This window comes from Pristis pectinata, chromosome 2 (genome assembly GCF_009764475.1).
Source record: "Pristis pectinata isolate sPriPec2 chromosome 2, sPriPec2.1.pri, whole genome shotgun sequence".
NCBI classification, from domain to species: Eukaryota; Metazoa; Chordata; class Chondrichthyes; order Rhinopristiformes; family Pristidae; genus Pristis; species Pristis pectinata.
In genome coordinates, this window is record NC_067406.1 from 29801188 (window position 1) to 29822037 (window position 20850).

Consider the following 20850-nt stretch of genomic DNA (forward strand, 5'->3'; position numbering starts at 1 on the left):
TGTACTAATATCTATTCATGAAATTCAGTAATGCTGCTTTAAGCTTATTATTACTTATCCACAAAATGCAGTGTTATGTACAACAAATTCTATTCATGTGGATGTATATTCATTTATAAAACAAACTGAAATACCCCTCTCCAGTTAATTTCTACAAAGACTAAAATGATAATAGATTTTGATGCCTACTACGTGTGTAACTCCTCCCTAACACATTTCTTCCCAAATGACAATTCTTTTTTATCTACACCAGGCAGGTTATCACTTCATTATTTGCTAATTACCATTTTGTAACCATTTAATGTCTAAACTGCTAATTTAAACAATTGTTGTCAGTTTGTTTAAAAGTAATTTCCAAATGATCTTTCAATCTGCAGCTGAGTGTAATTTAAGGATTTTTCTTTTATTCCTTTAAATGCTGTGAGCTGTGTCCACAGGAGGAGAAGGGAATGAGGGGATGAGGAATGCATGTGCTTTCCTTGGAAGGGACCCTTGCTAAAGTGAAGCTGAGGCAGACTTTGTGAATAGATTTGTATTTGTATGGTACAGTTTGGTCAAGTGCATGGATTCTTTTTGTAGATCACAATGAGAGGCTCACCTGCTTATGCAGAGGGTTATTCAGAATGTCTGTTTCGAACTTGAGCTTGAATCTTGACAAGCTTCACGCACATCAAGTAGACATTAAGAAATGGGAGGTAAATAAATGTGTTCAAACACCATGTTCCATCACGTTCAACAAAACCCCACCTATCACCATCGATTTTTATCGATGCACCACAGAAAGCATCCTATTTGGATGCATCATGGCTCGGTATGGCAACTGCTGTGCCCGTGACCGCAAGAAACTGCAGAGAGTTGTGGACACAGCTCAGCACATCACGGAAGCCAGCCTCCCCTCCATGGACTCAGTCTACACTTCTTTGCTGCCTCAGTAAAGCAGCCAATATAATCAAAGACCCCACCCACCCCGGACATTCTCTCTTCCCCCCTTTCCCCATTGGGCAGAAGACACAAAAGACTGAAAGTGCATACCACCAGGCTCAAGGAGAGCTTCTATCCCATTGTTATAAGACTATTGAACGGTTCCCTTGTATGATGAGATGGACTCTTGATCTTACAATCTACTTCGTTATGATCTTTCACCTTATTGTCTACCTGCACTGCACTTTCTCTGTAGCTGTTACACTTTATTGTGCACTCTGTTATTGTTTTACCTTGTACTACCTCAATACACTGTTGTGATGAATCAATCTGTATGAACAGTATGCAAGACAAGTTTTTCACTGTACCTCAGTACACATGACAATAATAAACCAATTCCAATTCCAATTCCCTACCCCTCCAGCAATGACAATATGGCATTATGGGACTCGCTATTCAATCTTGTGGATATTGAATTGTTAAATGCTAAGGAAAGAGAAGGCATAAAATAATTCCACCTCACTTCTTGCTGGAGTCCAATCATTCACAGACTTTACACTTATTTAAAATTGTTTTAGGGATGTCATTCATTACACATTCTACTTAGTCAGAGCTCACACAATTGCTGGAGAAAAATATGACTCCATGAATCATCCTCTCATAGGCTTCAGTGAATGAGTCGACGATGGGGAATTTGGTTTATTGAGGAAAAGGGTGTTTGAAGATCAAGACCTCACACCTAGTACAAAACTCATGGTGTACTGGACAGCAATGATCCCTGCCCTCTTTATATGCTTTGAGACCAGGACTGCCTACAGCAGACATCTCAACACACTGGAAGAATACCATTAATGCTGCCTTTGCAAAAATCTTCCAAATTCACTGCAATGATAAGTAAACTATGACTGTGAATTGAGTCACTCGGGAAACTGAAGCTGAGAAATGTAAATGGTCTTTATTCATCACGACAAGCATGCGTTCTCTTGGAGACCCTCTCAGCAGAGTCTCCCTGAACTCAAAATAATCGAGGTTTTATACCCTTAAGAACAAAGATAATGTGATTCAATACAATTTCAATGTTACAATGACATTGTTCACTTCAATATTTTATGTCTAACAAATGGTTCCACTGAGATACATATTTACAATGGGAGCACACTGTAACTGACAAGACACCTCCGAATGTTCAAACATCTTTGTTGGGACGAAGTAATTCACATGGATGGTGTAAAAGCTTCTGAATACAAAGACCCCAGATACTACATCTATTCTAACTTCATACTGGCAGCTTAATTCCTATTGACCATCACACAGGATCACTTGAATGAGTCAGCAGCAAATGATCTGTCCTACCCATTATATTTGCACTTGCTCACTGACCTTCTATGGGATATTGCTTGGATTTGAATCGGTTTCAACATAACATAGTCAACAGAAGACCGTGGACCTATTTGAACCAGCAAGCTTATGAAGCAAAATATATATATGTGTGTGTGTGTGTGTGTGTGTGTGTGTGTGTGTGTGTGTGTGTGTGTGTGTGTGTGTGTGTGTGTGTGTGTGTGTGTGTGTGTGTGTGTGCGTGTGTGTACATTTAATATGTAATTGTGCAAGTATGCATATCCAGCATCTACATCCCTTGTGTTGCTAAGCAGATGTATATCCCTTTAGCTACTCAGAGTGAAAAATAGTTGCTGTCCACCAAAGAATCTCAACCAGGTAGTGTAAAATAAGAATTCAAACACGTAAAGGAAGTAAAATAGAAGGAATGAAAGGTGGACTTAAAAGGATAAGAGATACAGAAAAACTAAATTTTGTCTTTAGCTTTTAGGTTTCAAACAATATGTTAAAGTTTAAAAAGGAAAAAAAAAATTAATTTTCAGTGCCAGAGACGATACCTGGCAATAACTAAAACTTACTTACATTGGGATGGATAAAGCCTTATTTATCAGATGTATTTATTAGACATTTATTAACTTCATGCTGTTCTGCATCAGTTCTCTGTCCAAGGTATAGTTACAGTGAATCTCCCAGAAGGGGAGAACAACACAGAGAGCAGCATCTTCATTTCCACATTTTACTGGGCACTTGTGGTCCCGGAAGTTTGGTGCTGGATTTAGACAATACTTACGAGTGCTCAAAGCCATGCCATTTTTACTACAGCAAAAGCTGGGCCCTTACATTTAAAACAAAGTCTTTTGGATATTTTAAACAATGTTTGTTCTGCACTGGGACATTTGTATGTTTCTTTTGTGAAGGTTGCTCCTTAGAGGACAGTTCTTCGCACGCTACAGGCAGCATGTGTTTCCATGACACATCAGCGAATCTGGTATTTGTGGGAAGGAATTTGACAATTGCATTGAAGGTCAGAATGCAGCTATTTAAAATGCTGTTGGAGCCCTTTAAATTCCAGTCAACTGCATTCCTTGAGCAATTTCTTCCTCAAGGAGCCCACTGTGCAGGTGGAAGCTTGCACAGAATATATAATTTATTCAAATACAAAGTATTAGGAGTAACTAGTCAGGTAAAATGCAGGAAATGGAAGTACTCACATCTCAAAATGTCTTTGCCTAATTTGCAAATATTCAGTAATTTGTGAGCTTTGAAGGTAAGATGTTGGATGTTCACTGACACCTATGGAAAAGTACATCAGGCAATAGATTTAAAATAAACTGCTAAGATTTGGAGTTAAAAAAAAATCATATGGGGTGGGGGAATTAAACCTATATGTCGACAACAATTAAGTACCCATTTTTATGGATGGCTCAAATTAACTCTCATCATTCACAACCTAGTGACTGACTCAAGTGGTGAAGTCCCAGACTTTGGTGCCCCAGGGAAAGCCTAGACCATCCGCAAATGCTTGAGGACAAGCCAATGAAGATATGGAAACAAATGGAACAAGAGGAACAGCTCAAACTGCAATTATGGCAACAGGATATCAAACCATCTGCTGCCAGAGAGACCCTGCTCTGGTGGCATTACAACCATTTAGACAGACTCACCTGAAGCTGTTGAATGGATTGTTTACCTTAGCATTACACAACAGCTTCCCCACCATAGTGCAAGCTGGACTTAGAAGTTCTTACAGCATAAATTGGAATGTTTAGGAGCAAAAGATGCTGAGACAGTGGAGCACAAAACTGCAGATGCTGGAAATCCAAATCAAAAGCAGAAAATACAGGAAACATTTAACAGGTCATGCAGCAGCTGTGGGGAGAGAAACAGCGTTAACATTTCAGGTCAACAACCCTTCATCAGAAATCATTGGCTTAGTTCTCATTAAAGACCTTTAACCTGAAACATTGACCCTGTTCCACTTCCCACAGATGCTGCTGGACTAGCTGAGTGCTTCCAGTGTTTTCTGTTTTAGAGTCTATTAGGGCTGATTTTCAAATGTAATGCATTCTGGATTACAATGTTAAGTGAAAAGGGCCAGAGAGCTATTGTGTTGGGCAACTGCCCATCTTCACTTCATGTTCACTTCTGGTTGTTGGCCAGGTGGAGACCCCTTCACCGTGTCTAAACAGATGATGTTATTTAAACATTATTTCAATCAGATAGAAATTAGGCACGATGGTCTCCTTTATTTTTACTGGGCACTCATTTTGTCACTGGGTTCTCCCAACTAAACTGTCTAGTGTGGTACTCCAGAAAATTAAAGAGGCTATTGTAGAACAGGGCAAGGAGTCAAGTTGCGTTCACTGAGAAAACTCGTACTGTGGCGCTACTTTTCCAACAGCAGCCCCACCAGCATTCTCAAGGTAGGCAGGGACCCCACACTGCCTGGCACTATACTCTGACCAAGGTGAAGGATGGAAAATCATAGAATTATTATGACACAGAAAGAGATATTTGGCCCCTTGGGTCTATGCAATATCCTGGGTGAGCAGTCCTATCGATTCCATTGCTCCTTTTTTTCAAATGTGCGGAGGGAACATATTTAGCTACCTGGGACGTTACAAAGTGTTTACAACATCTAAACAAGCCATTCAGCCCAATAAGTGCATGCCACATTTAATCTCCACACAAACTTCTTTCTCCCTCTCTTCACCTAATTGCTTAACACATCCTTTAATTCTATTCTCCTAGTTCTGAATACTTGCCTTCCTCCAATGTGTTATTCACTACAAGTTCTCTTTGTGCAACTGAATTCCTCATTCCTCAGTTCCTCATTCCTCACAGGGTGTAGATCCCTTCTCACAGTATCCTGACAGTCAACCTCCTCAGTCACTTTGATTCATGGAAGGCAGTCAGGCAGCAGTGCAACAAGCTGCAGGAGGATCTGCAGCCATACCCCAGGGGAATAATGATACCGCCAGTCACAGCAGCTTCTATTCCTCAAGCTCTTTCTAGGGGCTATCATCAGTCAACCTGCACTGTATCACTACATAACACATGTAATTGATGACTTGCTTACTAGAGGTAATGGTTATGTGGATTTCCTCAAAGAAACTGGAGACTGTTTGGTTTCTATCAAATTAAAGGAATCCCAAAAGTACAAGGTGTCATTGATCACACCTATACAGCTCTCCTTCAACATGCAGTCAGCAAGAATTTCAAATAAATAAATAGTAAGCTTGTATGTACTGATTTGCTCCTAGTTGGTCTGAAAGCTGTTATCCATAACCCTAAGTTACATCTTAAGTATCCTGGCTGAGTATTTTTTCAGCAACACACAAAGGCGCTGGAGGAACTCAGTGGGTCAGGCGGCATCTATGGAGGGAAATGGACAGTCGACATTTTGCGTTAAGACCTTTCATCTGGACAGGCCAAAGTCCATATATCTCTGGACTATTTCTATATCTTTGTATCTCTGGGTATTTTTTCATTTTGCTGGGGAAACCTCATTGATTCCTGTAAATGGGGCATAGGCTGCACTTCTGATGAATTAACATTAGTTGAGCAATTTCTGACCCTTCAGCAGGGACAGGGAGGGAGAAAACATCAAGAACATGTGCTCAGAACAACTTGTTACATGGTAGACTTCAGCAATCAGTATTTGGGGAGTTGTCAGTGTAAATAAGGGATGAAGTTACCAGACAGAAATTAATGCAGAGAAAGGATAGGTAATGTATCCAACCTGACCTGCAGCCATGCTTTCTCCATCTCTTGCCTACTTGCCTCATACTCAGAGGCATCGTATCACAGTAACTAATATTGATGCTCCCCCACCAGATGTGAGCATCTGCATCATGCTGAGCACCACTTCCCCTCATAGGAACATCCTCAGCACATCATCCGATCCAATCTGGCCTCAATCTCAGACCAATAAGAGGCTAAAAAGGCCAAATGACAGCTGAGAAGTACCTAGGCCTCGGGAGCAGATGGTATACCTGTTAAAGTTCTAAAACTTGGCAGAGTAACAAATACTCAGTTTCAACTCCCATGTCTGGGACATGGAAGACATGATAGAGCACTTCAGAGATACTGTAATCACGACTATCTTCCTGGAGGTACCACCCCACTGACCTCACTTCCCACTGACGAAGACCAGAATTGGTGAAAAGTTACTATAAATGAGTTACTGTCTTTTCACTAGCGTTTATTTTTGATAACATTTTGTTTTCCAGAATTCCAGCACTTTCAATCTCAACTCTTGGTCCTTTTCCAGTTGCTTCTGTCAACTCTCAGGAACTTCCTTCGCCAACTCCAGGAGATGTGTGTCCACGTTTGAGCTGCCCCTGCTTCCGTGAAGTTTCTGTAAGCCTTGGCATCAAAGTGGGTTCTGCTGCTCCCCCACTGTTGTCAGACACCCCCAGCAGCTTCCACTTTTATCACACGTAGTCAAGCTCTCATTTTTAAACACTTGTAACAGAATAGCGGGTGCTCAATCCTAGCCCTGTTATGGTTATGTATCTAATTATAGGAGCTATATGTGTTTAACAAAAAGGTGTAAATCATGCTAACCCAGGATTACGGTTGGTTCAGGTAAACTGCACTTTGTGTAGTTTTCCCATCAACTTGTGCTCAGGCAGGGACACATTATTCCCAATGCCTCTCCTCCACTATCCTACAGAATAAATACATTGCTTGGTTTGTGAGACATAAAGGCCTGTGAAGTTCCAGGATCAATCAGTGGATTGCACTGATTTGATTCATCTCAGCCACGATGACAGAAGGAGTTACAATCGGGGTTGCAGAAGGTGGGAACGAAACAGGCAGGGTTCCTACTCCAGATCACAATCCTTTGACCTATCATCCCACGGTCTCTGTAAATTACATGCATGCAGAGTGGGAACAGGACTGACATTCACTTTTGTGCACTATCATAATCAAACAAAAACAGAAGAAAAGAGGAGCAGGAGTAAGCCACTCAGTTTCTCAAGCCTGACCTACACTTCAATATGATCATGGTTGATGTGTCCCTGGCCTCATCTCCCCTTCTGTGCCAGTTTCCCATAGTCACCAATTCCATGATCTTTCAAAAATGTATCTACTTCCTCTTTAATAACCTCAATGATTAAAGCTCCACAACTTTCTGGGGTAGAGAATATCCTTTCTTAAAGATGGGGGCCAAAATTGTGCCCAGAACTCCAGTGCAGCTTCAAACAGTAACCTGTACAATTGTAATGAAAAACAGATTTCAGCATCTGCAGTCCTTTATTTGTCCGTACAATTGCAACAATGCTTCCCTATTTCTAAACTCCAACTGTCTTGCAATAAAGGCCAACATGACATTTGCCTTCTGAGGCACTTTCTGCACCTGCCCACTAATTTTTTGTGATTCACACTAGATCCCTCTGTACTTTTCTCATTTGCAATCTTTCTTCATTTAGATAAACATCTGCCTATAAATTGCTCTTACCAAACTGTGTAATCTCACAACTTCCTACATCAAACTCCATTTGCAAAGTTTTTGCCCTTTTCAAAAATAAGCAATCCGTGCAGAGACACAATTCAGATTGACAAATGTTTGTCAGCATCGTATTAACTCCATTTCTCTCTCCACAACTGCTGCTTGAGCTGCTGAGTTTTTTCCAACATTTTCTGTTTTCATTTCAGATTTCTAGCATCTGCAGTTTTTTGCTTTCTAAACATATCTTTGTTTATTGTAATAGTTCAACTGTCAGGACAGACTGATGCAATGAAAGAACACAGACTGTAGTGTCCAGGTAGGTACAGGGTGAAGGGTAAGCAAGAGGAAGGATCAGAGGAGAACAGAGAAGTCTGATGCAATTCATGTACGAAAATTGAATGTTCCAAGAAGGATGCTGACCTAGAACTCAAGTCACTGCAGCTTCTATTCACTTCTGAATATAGTTTTGAGGGACTGAGATAAGGATTTTTCAGAATCTACTATTCTTTACATTTAATAGACAGAAGAGAATTTAATCATGGTCTTGTCAGTAATGTGATACCAGAAAAATACATATATAATGTTTCACAATTGAGCAAATAAGGAATATGTTACACATAAATAAATGAAATGCTCTAAAATGGGTGACTCTTTACAAGAATTATTCCTGCAGGAAGCAGGATTGCGATCATGTTATTGGGCTTTGAGACATTGGCAGACTCAGTGTGAATCTAATGCACCGTAGGAATGTTTTAAAACTCTGCGCCAATTCCAAAATGCTGGTTGTTTTAAAGTGGCTTTGGATTCTCGATCGACAAAGGAAAGCTGCGTGATTCCTCTTCCTCCATGAAGCAACATTTCCACTTTAGGATGGCCATTTTTTGCCAAGTTCAGAATTGGACAGATGGTAGAACAAAGCAGGGAGGTGATAGAATCGTGGATTGAGTTCTGGGGGCCAAAAATCTATGGACCGAGCCGGCTGTGCAGAGGACTGTTTTCAAATAAAACATATCTAGCTCCTGACCTTATAGGAAGTTATTTATTGGCTTCTTAAAGGGGCAAAAACTTTTGACCCAAACAAAGTGACATGCTTTAGGAGTAGATCAGGTAGAGGAAACTGGTTGCAACTTCATTGAAAGTGAATCTGGTAGCACAAAGTGATATATATGTATGATGTGATTGAATTGCAGCATACAATTGATTGCTAAATGCAGTTGGGACCATAGGCTGCTCTTTGCATAAGATGGTTCTTTTGATTGTGCATTTCCATGTTCATAAACACCTACGCACAAACAGCACAAAGGAAATTAGCAGGCAGGAAAGGAGCATGCAGTATGTAGGAGCACAGCACACAGCATGAAGCATGGAATGTCAATGAAAATAGCATGCAAGGAAACAGCACACAGCATTGTGGAACACAGCATGTAAGAAAGAGTATGCAGAAAGCATATTCTGCATTTACTGTAACTGTAACACTATATTCTGCATTCTGCTATTGCTTTTCCCTTGTACTACCTCAATGTATTAGGGAAATGAAGGACTGCAGATGCTGAAATCTAGATGAAAAACACGATGATGCTGGAGGAACTCAGCAGGCCAGGCAGCATCCATGGAGAAGAGCAGGAGGTCAACGTTTCAGGTCAGGACCCTTCTTCAGGACTGAAGATAGGAAAAGGAAAAGCAGAGTAGTGATAAGTGGACAAAAGAGGGGAGGTTGGGTGGGCATAAGGTAGTGATAGGTAGATGCAGCTAAGAGATAGTGATAGGCAGGTGCGGGGGAGGAGGGGAGCGCAGATCCACTGGGGGATGGGTCAAAGGTAAGGAGAGAAAAAAAGGTCGAGAAAAGGCTAGGAAAGGGAAGAAGCATGCTGTGGTGGGGGGTGGGGTTGTGGGGAAGGGGGGTGGGGATTACCTAAAGTGGGAGAATTCAATGTTCTGACGTACTGATGTACTGATCAACCTCGATGTACTGATATGATGAAATAATCTGTATGGATGGCATGCAAAACAAAGTTTTTCACTGTACCTAGTTACATGTGACAATAATAAACCAATTTACCAATTTATCAAGCAGTATATAGGATGCAGGAAAGCAGCATACAGCACACAGCACTCAGAAAGCAGCAAAGAGGATTGCAGCATTCAGTATGCAGAAAGCAGCATGCAGAATGGAAATCAGGAAAACAGAACACAGAAAAGCAGCACACAGCATCAAGTATGGAAGAACATAGATCTGAGGAACATGGATAAGCCCAACACATTCACTTTTTAAATATCATTATTACTTGTGGCTTTTTTGGCAAGACAATTGGAGTTGGAGGCTAGTACATAGAACTTGGTAGCAGCAAAAATATGGGAATGTTTTGAACATTGCAGAGCCAAAACCATCTCCTTGTAACATAAAGTAAAGTGGATGATTTGCTTATTGTTCTGCTGGACTGACACACAAAATTCTGGAGGGACTTAGCAGGTCAGGAAGCATCTATGGAGGGAAATGGACAGTCAATGTTTCGGGTCAAGACCCTTCAGATGCTGCCTGACCTGCTGAGTTCCTCCAGCATTTTGTTTGATGCTGCAGATTTCCAGCATCTGCATTCTCTCTTGTGTCTCCATTTTTGCTTTTTGCTCCAGTTTCCAACATCTGCAGTATCTTGTGTCTCCTGAGCACAATCAAGAGCAGGTGGAAAAAGATTGAAGATAGGACCTCCATTGCAAAAGTTGAAAGAAAAGGAAGGAAGGACTGTGGTTAGTGGGCTTCTCGAAGAATAATGCTGCTCTCTCAACCTATTTGAGGAGCCATGCATCAGAGGTTACAATAGAAAGCCACCAGCTTCTACAAGCAGAACTTCAGCCATTCACATGCCTGGAGTGTCTAACTCCAGAGATGAAGGTCACTGTTATTCTGAACTTCTTACCTCCAGGTCTTCCCAGGCAGCTGAACTGATCAATGCCACGTTTCCTAATTTGCAGCTCACTGCTGAATGCAGGATACTACAAGTGCTCTCTACTCAAGGAGGCAATCCATTTACTTCTTTTCATTGAGCAGAGGTCAGAAGGTGTTTGGGACTGTGGATCTGTGCTGGATATTGCTTTCCATGGGTCTGTGGGCTCCACATTAAACCCAGAGCTCTTCATCAATCAGAAAGTCTGTTAGTCCATGAACATTCAGACTTTATACATTCATTGGTGAAAATTACTCATAGTCTGCCCAGGAAACACACCTGGCATATTCGTTCTGAGGCAGTCGGCTATGCCCACCATATTTTAGCTACTGAGTTAGATGTCCAGATGGTTCTTGGAGAACAAATGCTAACTCCTCTGCCAACCATTGGATCCAGATTTCAAATCCTTTTATAACAGCTGGGGAGTTAAAATTCGGGTAATTAAATAAAAATCTAGAATTTTAAAAAAATCTATTCTCAATTACAATAGCCATGATTCTACCAGATTGTTGTAAAATCCCACTCACATCCTTCAGAAAAGGAAATTTAGCCCCACCCTTACCTGCTCTGAACTTTATGTGATTCCAGACATCAGTGAACCAGGCATGGTTGACTCTTAACTTTCTCCTCAGTTCAGGGGCACCTAGAGATGGACATGCATTGCCACTGATGTCCACACCCTGAGAACAAGTAAAAAAAATTACTTATTTGCCTCTCACACTGACCTGTTCTTCACCCACTTACAGAGATTAAACAAGCTGAGGTGAAGGTTTGACATCGGGCTCTGTTCTGAGTCTGAAAATCATAAAACAGCAATGCTGGAAATCTGATGAAGGGTGGAATCTGGAGCAACAAACAATCTGCTGGCAGAGCTCAGTAGGTCAAGCGGGTGAGTTCCTTTAGCATTGATCTGATGAAGGGTCTCCAACCTCAAACATTAACACTGCTGCTTTTTCCATAGATGTTCCCTGATCTGCTGAGCATCTCCAGCATTTTTTTGTTTTTATTTCAACCATGGGCCTGTCTCTATTCCTGTCACCAAGACTGTCTTTGTCCAAAACTCAGCACCTGAAACATGCTTTTGTCACATCCAATGTGATTTGTTGCAATGCTCCTCTTCCTGGCCGAACTAAACGCCCAAATTTTCAAAACTTGGATGACCAGCAGTAGAACTGATCCCAATCAGCTGGAGCATCCTCAGACCACTGTCCAAAGAAACATGCTGAAGATTTCTAGCCATGTAGTGACTTTGGACAATGCAGAAATGTGCACATACCTTCTTCACAGTTTATTGACACCTTCTCAGTTCCTCCTTTTAGCCTGAAATGATACACAAACAGACTCAATTTTGAGCAGGAATCCCACAATAAAAATAAAATGAGGCCAAAACCAATTGATTCAGGGGGAGCTTTCCTAACTTGTGTTGCCACTAAACATGCAACACGTTGGTTTCCCAGCCTCAGCATTAAGACCAGAATTTCTACACTTAGGTGTCCACTTTTTTCACTTGCAATCCCATAGCCAATTCTTATCCATCACCAAGGAAACCCACTTACAACTTAGCTCCTCTTCCATTCACTAATTTTGTACTAGAAATGTAAATATGGCAAGATTCTTCCTGTTTACACAAATGCATTCTTCATTTTTATGTACGGAGAATATTTTATAATAGGGCATATTGTAGTCAATCCTGTTCTCCACCTACATCACAAGAACACAAGAACCCAGGAGCAGAAGAAGTCCGCCAGGCCCCTCAATCTATGTTGGCCTCAACTCCTCTTCTGCGTCAGTTCCTCATAGCCCTCATTTCCTCAATCATCCAAATATTTATCTATCTTCACCTTAAATACTTCGAATGATCTGGCCTCCACCACCCTCTGGGGCACAGAATTCCAGAGACTCACGACCCTCTGACTTCATAACTTCCTGGAGAGGGATTGTGATTGTGATTGTTTCCTTCTTAGGCAAGCAGAACTTAGAAGAAATTTACTTTCTTGGTTGAGATTAATTAATGCAGCCCAAGCAGAAACCATATCTGAGATCCTCTGACTAGTCTGGCTTAGTGAGAGGATGGGAGGCTGGGTAGGTTTTACCAGTCAGAACAGAAATTTAGAATTTATATGAGGAACACCTTATGCAATTGCTGTTCTTTCATGATCACTGTATCTCCCTACCTAACAGCACTGTAGAAGTAGATTCACTACAAGCACTGCTCACCATTACCCTTCATGGGCATTTAGGTATGGGCAATAAATGCTAAGTTGGCTGCTGATGCTACACTGCTACATGTAGATCTGTAAAATTGGTTGAACATCAGAGTACTTGTGGATCTTGACTGGAAACTGTCCATCCCCATCAAATCATCCAGTACCAGGTCAAAAAGAAAGAAATCTTAAAATTTATATTAAAAAGACAGAACTATATCTCAATTTATACAACATATTGTACATGGACCACAGATTCCAGAGCTGGGACAAGGTTTCATCATTTGTTTGCAATATGAAACACACATCCTCCCAATGGAACATTTTTCAGCATGCTTTTTGTTGAAAATCATAAAAATGTTGAATTGCCAGACCTGACGCTGTATCAGTCAGCTTTCACGTTGAAGTGTCTGAAACAACTCTGACATCACTCCCACACAATATCCCATTTCTGAAATCTTTGAGACCATGCATGATCTTGATCATTTTTCAAACTGACCAGCACATTCATTTTGTCAACACCCAGAAACGTAAATCAACAAGATGAAACATTTTTCGGACTGATACCAGGCCATCCGTCATCAGGAAGGTACACAGCCAACATGTGGAAACTATGCAAGTATTTAGCATGGGAATCAAGTGCCAGTGTTTAAATATTTGCTTAAAGGGTGGTGACAGTTTATAGTCTTTACAGAAAGCAGAAAGAAAAGCAAATGTTGAAAGTATGTCAGCACTTAAGCCAAAAATACAAGTAAGTTCAAACAGAAATGAGTCAGGATAACATCATTTTATATTTTTCCAATTGATATATGATGTTAAATAGTGGATAGAATAGGATCTACGACTATTGATTAATAGAAGAGACTTTTGGGCTCTAAATACAGGTAGAAGTAGGGCAATCACAGGTTAAAATTTCAAAGTTTATATCCCCAACAACCCTAATTCCATTTTAACAGAAGTGGCTAGTAGCTGGTGGGCAACCAACCTGCTTTCTCAAATTAGATCACTTACTTACATGTGAGGCTGCTTACTTTAAATTTTAATTGGAGAACTCTTGTTGGCTGGAGTTGGTGCTTCCAATTGAAACTGCCAGTTTCTGCTATGAAGCCAGCAAGTCTTGAAACTCCATGCGTGCATTGCAAAACATAGAAGTCTGAGGGTGACTGAGTGACAGGCAGTGCCACATCCGCCACTGTGGTTGATTATTGGACCCTAATGGACTCCTCTATATGGAAACCACATGGAATCCAATGTCAGTACCCAGCCTTGCTGGGATTCCCTAGCTTTGCCCCAAGTATTTCAGCAGTGGATTGGGAGCCACATGAAAAAGTAATTAATTTTTAAAGTATTATTTTACTTCAGTCAAATGCTTTTAACTTTTTCTGTGCTGTTATACATTATTAGTTAACCTTAAAAATATTATAATGTTTTTAAATTAATTCCAGTTTAATAGTTTTTAAATGTTTCATTCTGAATGTTAGACATGTTTAAAACCTTTTAGAGTCCTTGCTAGTTTTAAAAGAAAACAAAGATCCACCCCTCAGCTTAATATTTTGTCTAAGCCTGCCAGGTCCTTTTTGGGGGCAGGGCTTTTTTTAGCCATCACTGAAGGCCAAGTCATTGTTGAGACCTTGCTATGTGACTCCCCTTTATTGTGGTCCTCTGTACCTGATTTGTGTGGGTGGGGATGTGCAGGAACTTCAGGCAGCAACTCTAAGTTACAGACCATGTCCAAGGAGATCCAGCCCAATATAATTGACTGAGAGCAATAGATTAATAACTAAAGTAAAAAAATACCTCAGCAGAACTCAGTCATTCCCTAAGTCTTAACTCTTGGGCCAATATCAAATGTCTTTTTATAATTTTGCTCACTTTTATGCTCAATAGAAAGTAAAATTGTATGGAGTATAGAAGTAAGTTATGTTGCAGTATGTAAAACTTTGGCTAGGCCACATTCGAAGTATTATGTTCAGTTCTGATCACCACATTACAGGAAGGATGTGGAGGCTTTGGAAAGGATGCAGCAAAGGATCACCAAGATGTTGCCCAGATTACTGAATATTGGCTATGAGGATAGTTTGGACAAATCAGCAGACACGTACACTACCAAAGTCCATAATCTCATGGGCTGGCATACCACTCTACCATTGCCCAGGTCCAATGTGGATTTCAGAAGGGCATGCTGAGAGCAGTACAATGTACAGATCAACATGAGATGTCAGTCTGATGAAGCTGTAACTCAGGAATACATATGTGCTAAATGGCAAAATTAGAATGTAACAGACAGACCTAAGAAATCTCATAATCAATTTATCAGACTAAAACTCTGCAATCATACCATATCTAGTTGTGAATGGTGGGGGACAATTAACCAGTTACCAAGAGAAGGAGAAAACTTCATGAACATATCAATCCTTAACAATGGTAGGCTCAGTATAAACTCACCCAGGTCCCATTCCCATTAAATTCACCGGGACCCAATTCCAACACTCTCTTTAAATTCACCATGATTCCTATAAGCTCACTGAGATTCCGATTCCTGTGCTCCCTATTAACTCATCTGGATCACTAGAAAAGTCAAAGTCAAAGCTGAGTTTATTGTCAAATGCACAAGTACATGTATGCACAGGTACAATGAAAAATTTACTTGTGGCAGCATCACAGGCACATAGCATTAGATAAATAAGAAAATTTACAGCACTATTGTGTAACATCTAAAGAAAAGAAAATTAAAAGTGGGTTGGGGTATCACTGGAAATAAAATCCAATAGTCTGGAAAATCTGCCAGTCCCACACCATCAAAGTCCTAAAGGTGCCAGATTATCAGAGTTTCATTATACTTGCAGTCAGATTCCAGCCTTCAGAATGGGTTTCATTAAAGGACTGCATTTAAATAATATAGCATCAAAGATCTTTTTTAAAAGCTATGTACCAGTTGGGTGGCAAATCGTTTGAGACCACAAGGTTTTGACCCCAGACTGTCGAAGCTTTTGAGACAACTTGAAGTCAATGAAAATGGAAATCGGGGGAATTGTGCAATATATGGCTGCATTAATAATGCTCATTTTATACTTTCATTCAAAGCCAAAATTATCCCTGAAGTGATGGCTCTCAAATTATGGAGACCAAGGTTTGAAGCCAGCACAGAATCTGAAGGAAAACAACATCGATACTGTTTGTGATGAAAGTTCACAGTAAATTTCAGCTTAAATAATTGAGTGCCCACTCCTGTAGACTTAACTCTCCTTTTAAAAACTGGTCTATATTTGGCACACAATACATCAGTATTCATTCTCAAGGGATTTGCAGAATTATTGAATCAAGAATGCAGAAAATAGAGACAGATGTCAAGACTTTTGAAATGCACAAGAGCCTCACAATTGAATTTGATGAGCACAGACTCCCTGATTATCAGTAAGTAAATTGCTCTTTGTGATTTAGCTGGAGGATTTTTGATCCGTTCAGATTTATATGTAAATTATATGAACTTGGATATAGGGAACACTAAGCCAACATTGGATTAGAATGTTGAAAATCTGCTGTAAATCTATATCACATCAATGGTATTTCAGCCCTGAGTGGAATTTAGAAGATGGTCATTGAAGCCATAAAGTCATGGAAGTTTATGTCATAGAAAGAGATCATTATCAAAAAATAAAACCCTTCCTTTACAGGTGACAAAAACTCATCACTGGCAAAGGGGTTTGAGTACCAGAGGGACACAGGTTTTAAGAAAATTGACAAAAGGATCAGGAGGGAGATTAATAGTAATTTTCAAAAGGAATTTGAGAGACGCTAGCCTAAATTTAGCAGTAGGAGTGATACTGACATTGTCATTCTTATGGAATAAATCAGGTAGCAAGCTCATCGGCCACACATAGCAGTTAAACATGAGTGGTACCATTCAACTGCATTTGCACGTAATCTATATTCTTGCACCCTCTACAGGTCCAGTCAGGGGCAGACACAAAGGCAAAGGTTTGGGTCCAGAAATTCATTCACACAATTATGAGAAAATAGAAGTGTATTTTTGGAAATTGGCATAACCCCCAGTCGAATGATTTTACACATATATCTGGCTATGTAATCACCCATTGGGAAATTCATTTCTCCATTTTTCAGAAGAAGTTTCATCCTCGCTAGTTCTACTTGGCAGAAAACACTCCCAAATGGTATCAACAGTGATGCAACACACAAAATTCATCTGCAATAAAATTTTCAACCACACTGATCTGAAGTATTTACCCACAGAGCAAACAGGTTTTGCTAACCTTGTTTCTGCTGGTACTGGGCTATTTCACTCAAGCTGCTTCGATTGTCCTGAGCTCTGTGACCTGTGACATCAAATAAATCCTCACACGTCATGCCTGGGCTGTTTTGCTTATAGAAGTCAGGATCACAGTCACTGTCAGCTTCCTAGTCTCAGGATTATTCCCAATGGCTGCTGCTGTTCTCTGGCACATTTCATAGTTTGCTGCTCACTGCTGCATCAGAGAGGTTGTCCAAACTTCATGCTCAAGCAGACAAGTTTCATTTGCCTGCCCTTCAGCCTACAAGAGCAGATAGAATGGGCATGTACATCCCCAAAGTGCAGGCATTTATAGCCTGCACTCATGTCTGACTGAAATCTCCATAACAACCAGGCACTGTAGTGTAGCGGTTAGTGTAACGCTTTACAGCGCCAGCGACGCAGGTTCAAATCTGGCCACTGTCTGTAAGGAGTTTGTACGTTCTCCCCAAGTCTGCGTGGGTTTCCTCCAGGTGCTCCGGTTTCCTCCCACATTCCAAAGATGTATGGGTTAGGAAGTTGTGGGCATGCTATGTTGGCACCGGAAGCGTGGTGACACTTGCGAGCTGCCCCCAGAACACGCTATGCAAAAGATGCATTTCACTGTGTGTTTTGATGTACATGTGACTAATAAAGATATCTCATCTTATCTTATCCTGCTAGGAATATCTGGCTGTAGCAGGGGTGGACAACCTTGCTGATTTCCACAACCTTTGACAGGATTCACATCTTCCCCTCCTTTCCCTTCCCACTATTCCTGAGGGAGTGTTCCTTCTATGGCTCCCTGGTCCACTCTTCCAGGTAATCACCCTTTTTTCTCTCCACAGATGTGGCTGTACCTCACTGTCTCAATTTGTTTACTTATCCTTTCTGTCTCTGTTTTGAAAGTAATTGTTTCCTTGACAATTTTGGTCTGCATCCTATCACATACAGTATATACCCTCTGTTCTCACTCTCTCTGCAGCTTAAAACAAATCTATTTTCTCACTGTTCCAGTTCTAATGAAAAGACCTGGAGCATCGGCTTTGTTTCTCTCTTCGGTGGTGCTGTTTGACCTGCTGAGTTCCTTCAGCAGCATATCCTTGTGCTCATTGTTGAAGCCGTTATATATTTCTGCAATATAACTGGCCACAAGTTTGTAATGTAACATTCAAAGATAGCTCAAGAAAATAGAGCATGACAGAACAGCAATAGATTAGCAGAACCAAAAAACTGAAATTTAAAGATGTCCATTTAATCAATCCCAGGGCCCTTGCAGTCTTTCATGGCCATTGTTAGAACTTACACAGATTCCTATGTGTAAAACCCTTTATACACTAAATAGATAAAATCAGTCCTGCTAAAATTTCTGCTAAAAAAATCATATAGGACATCAATACCAGTATAATCAACTTCCTTCTATTGTAACCAACTCCTTCCAGTGAAAGTAAGACTAAGCCATTTAATTCCTTAAACCTGTTCCACCCTTCAACAGAGCATGTCTGATCTATTCCTTCAGCATTTTCTGTATATTGCTCCAGATTCCAGCATCTGCAGAATTTTTGTGTCCCTGATCTGTTCCTTAATTGCTTTTTATTAGCCTTGGCACCATATCCCCACTGCACTTACTCCACAATAACCAATGTCTCCATTTTTACATTTTCAATTGCCCAACCTTCAATGTTTTCTCGTTTATTTCTTTGTTCACAGGATTTGGCCATTGCTGTCCCTAATTGCTCCTGAACTGAGGAGGCTGTAAGAGTCAACCACACTGGTGAGTCTGGAGTGGCACATATGGAGTCCCGTATATATAGGTAAGGATAGTAATATTCCTTTCCTGAAGGATGACAGTAACCAAATGGAATTTTAACCACAATCCAATAGAAGTGCCTTCTGGCATCGCCCTTCAACAGCCTTTCTCACTGTCAACCAGGCTTTCAACATTAAACAACATAATGGTCCGTGTAATGTATGTAAATGCTGCCTCACAGCTTTAAAAACCTGGGCTTATCCTAACTACCAGTGCTGTCTGTATAGAGTTTGCACGTTCTCCCTGTGACTGCGTGAGTTTTCTCCAGGTATTCCAGCTTCCTGCCACATACCAAAGATGTGCAGGTTGGTAGGTTAACTGGCCTCTGGAAAAAATGCCCCTTGTAAATTCTGAGGGGAGAGTTATTGAGAATATAGGAAGAATGAAATGGGATTAGTGTCGCATTGGTATATATGGCTGTTTGATGGATGGTACAGACTCGGTGGGCCACAGGACCTGCTGTATCACACTATGATATTATCTACAATAACATGGTAGATATCCATGGAACATATTGCATGGAACATAGGTACCTACACAACTTGAGTGGCTTCCTGTGCTAGCCCACACTGAACCTACTGATATCTACAGGGAAAATATTCTCCTTAAAAAAAAGCAGCTGACAGCCAATGCAGCACTTCCACTGTCAAAGGACTAAGAAAGAAAAAAACACGGATCCATCTGAAATCTCACAGCCAATTCTGGAACATAATCAAACCCTACAAGCTAATGACAGCTCCACCATTTGATGGCATGCCTCTTGGGGTGACCACAAATATGGCCAAGCATAACCTGGTAACTGACCTGAGCCTTTAACCTACCATGGAATATATGGGTAAGCATCCATTGCTTCAGGGAGGCCACCTTTATCGCTCTTGGGACACGAGGAACAGCCAAAATTGTGACCTGTGTTAGACCAGTAGCCAGTAATAAATTTCAGCCTTGAGAGATCCATGAGTAAACTTAACATTTTGGAAAAGGCTGTTGGAATGATATTTGAACTGTGTGGTACAAAGGGATAATTTGTGAAAATAGAAGACAGAATCAGCAATGTGTATGTCATAACTTAATTCCAGCAAGAGATATACAAGGAAATATCAGAGTCATGTGATCATGAGTGCAATCTTTAAATTGATGCAGTGGTCAATGGAAGAAATGACACATGATTCTGCTAAACTGAGTCAAGAAATGACCTTTTCCTCAAATCAAGAAATGCGTATAACATCAACAAAACAAATTCCTTTGAGAAGCTCAACAACACTTAGACAACCTGTGAATGAACTAAAACTGTAAATAATGTGAATCACTCTTTTCAAAAGGGGGAAAGTAATGCTGTGTATCTATATGTATGATGAATAAATATGTTCTATGTGCACATGCACAGTTCAGTTAAAGTTGAATAAACAAGATGTCAAGCTGGAAAGGGTGCAAAAGAGATTTATGAGGATGCTGCCTGGATAGAGGGCCTGAGTTATAGGCAGAGGTTGGCCATGCTGGAGCATAGGAGAATGAGGGTTGACCTCATTAAAGTTTATAAAATCATGAGGGGTATGGATAAGGTGGAAGGTCATAGTCTTTTCCCCAGGGTTGGGGAGTCCATAACTAGAGGGAACAGATACAGTGGAGAGATTTCAAAGAGATCCTGAAAGGTAACTTCTTTACACAGAAGGTAGCGAGTACCTGGAATGAGCTGCCAGAGGAAGTGGTCGAGGCAGGTACCATTGCAACATTTAAGATGCATTTGTATAGGTACATGAAGGAGAAGGGCTTGGAGGGTTATGGGGCAAACACGGGCAGCTGGGACTAGCAGGAAGGATGCTGTGGTGTGCATGGACCAGTTGCGCTGAAGGGCCTGTTTCTGTGCTGTATTACTCTATGATTCTAAGGAGATGTATTTGCTCTAGCAGCTC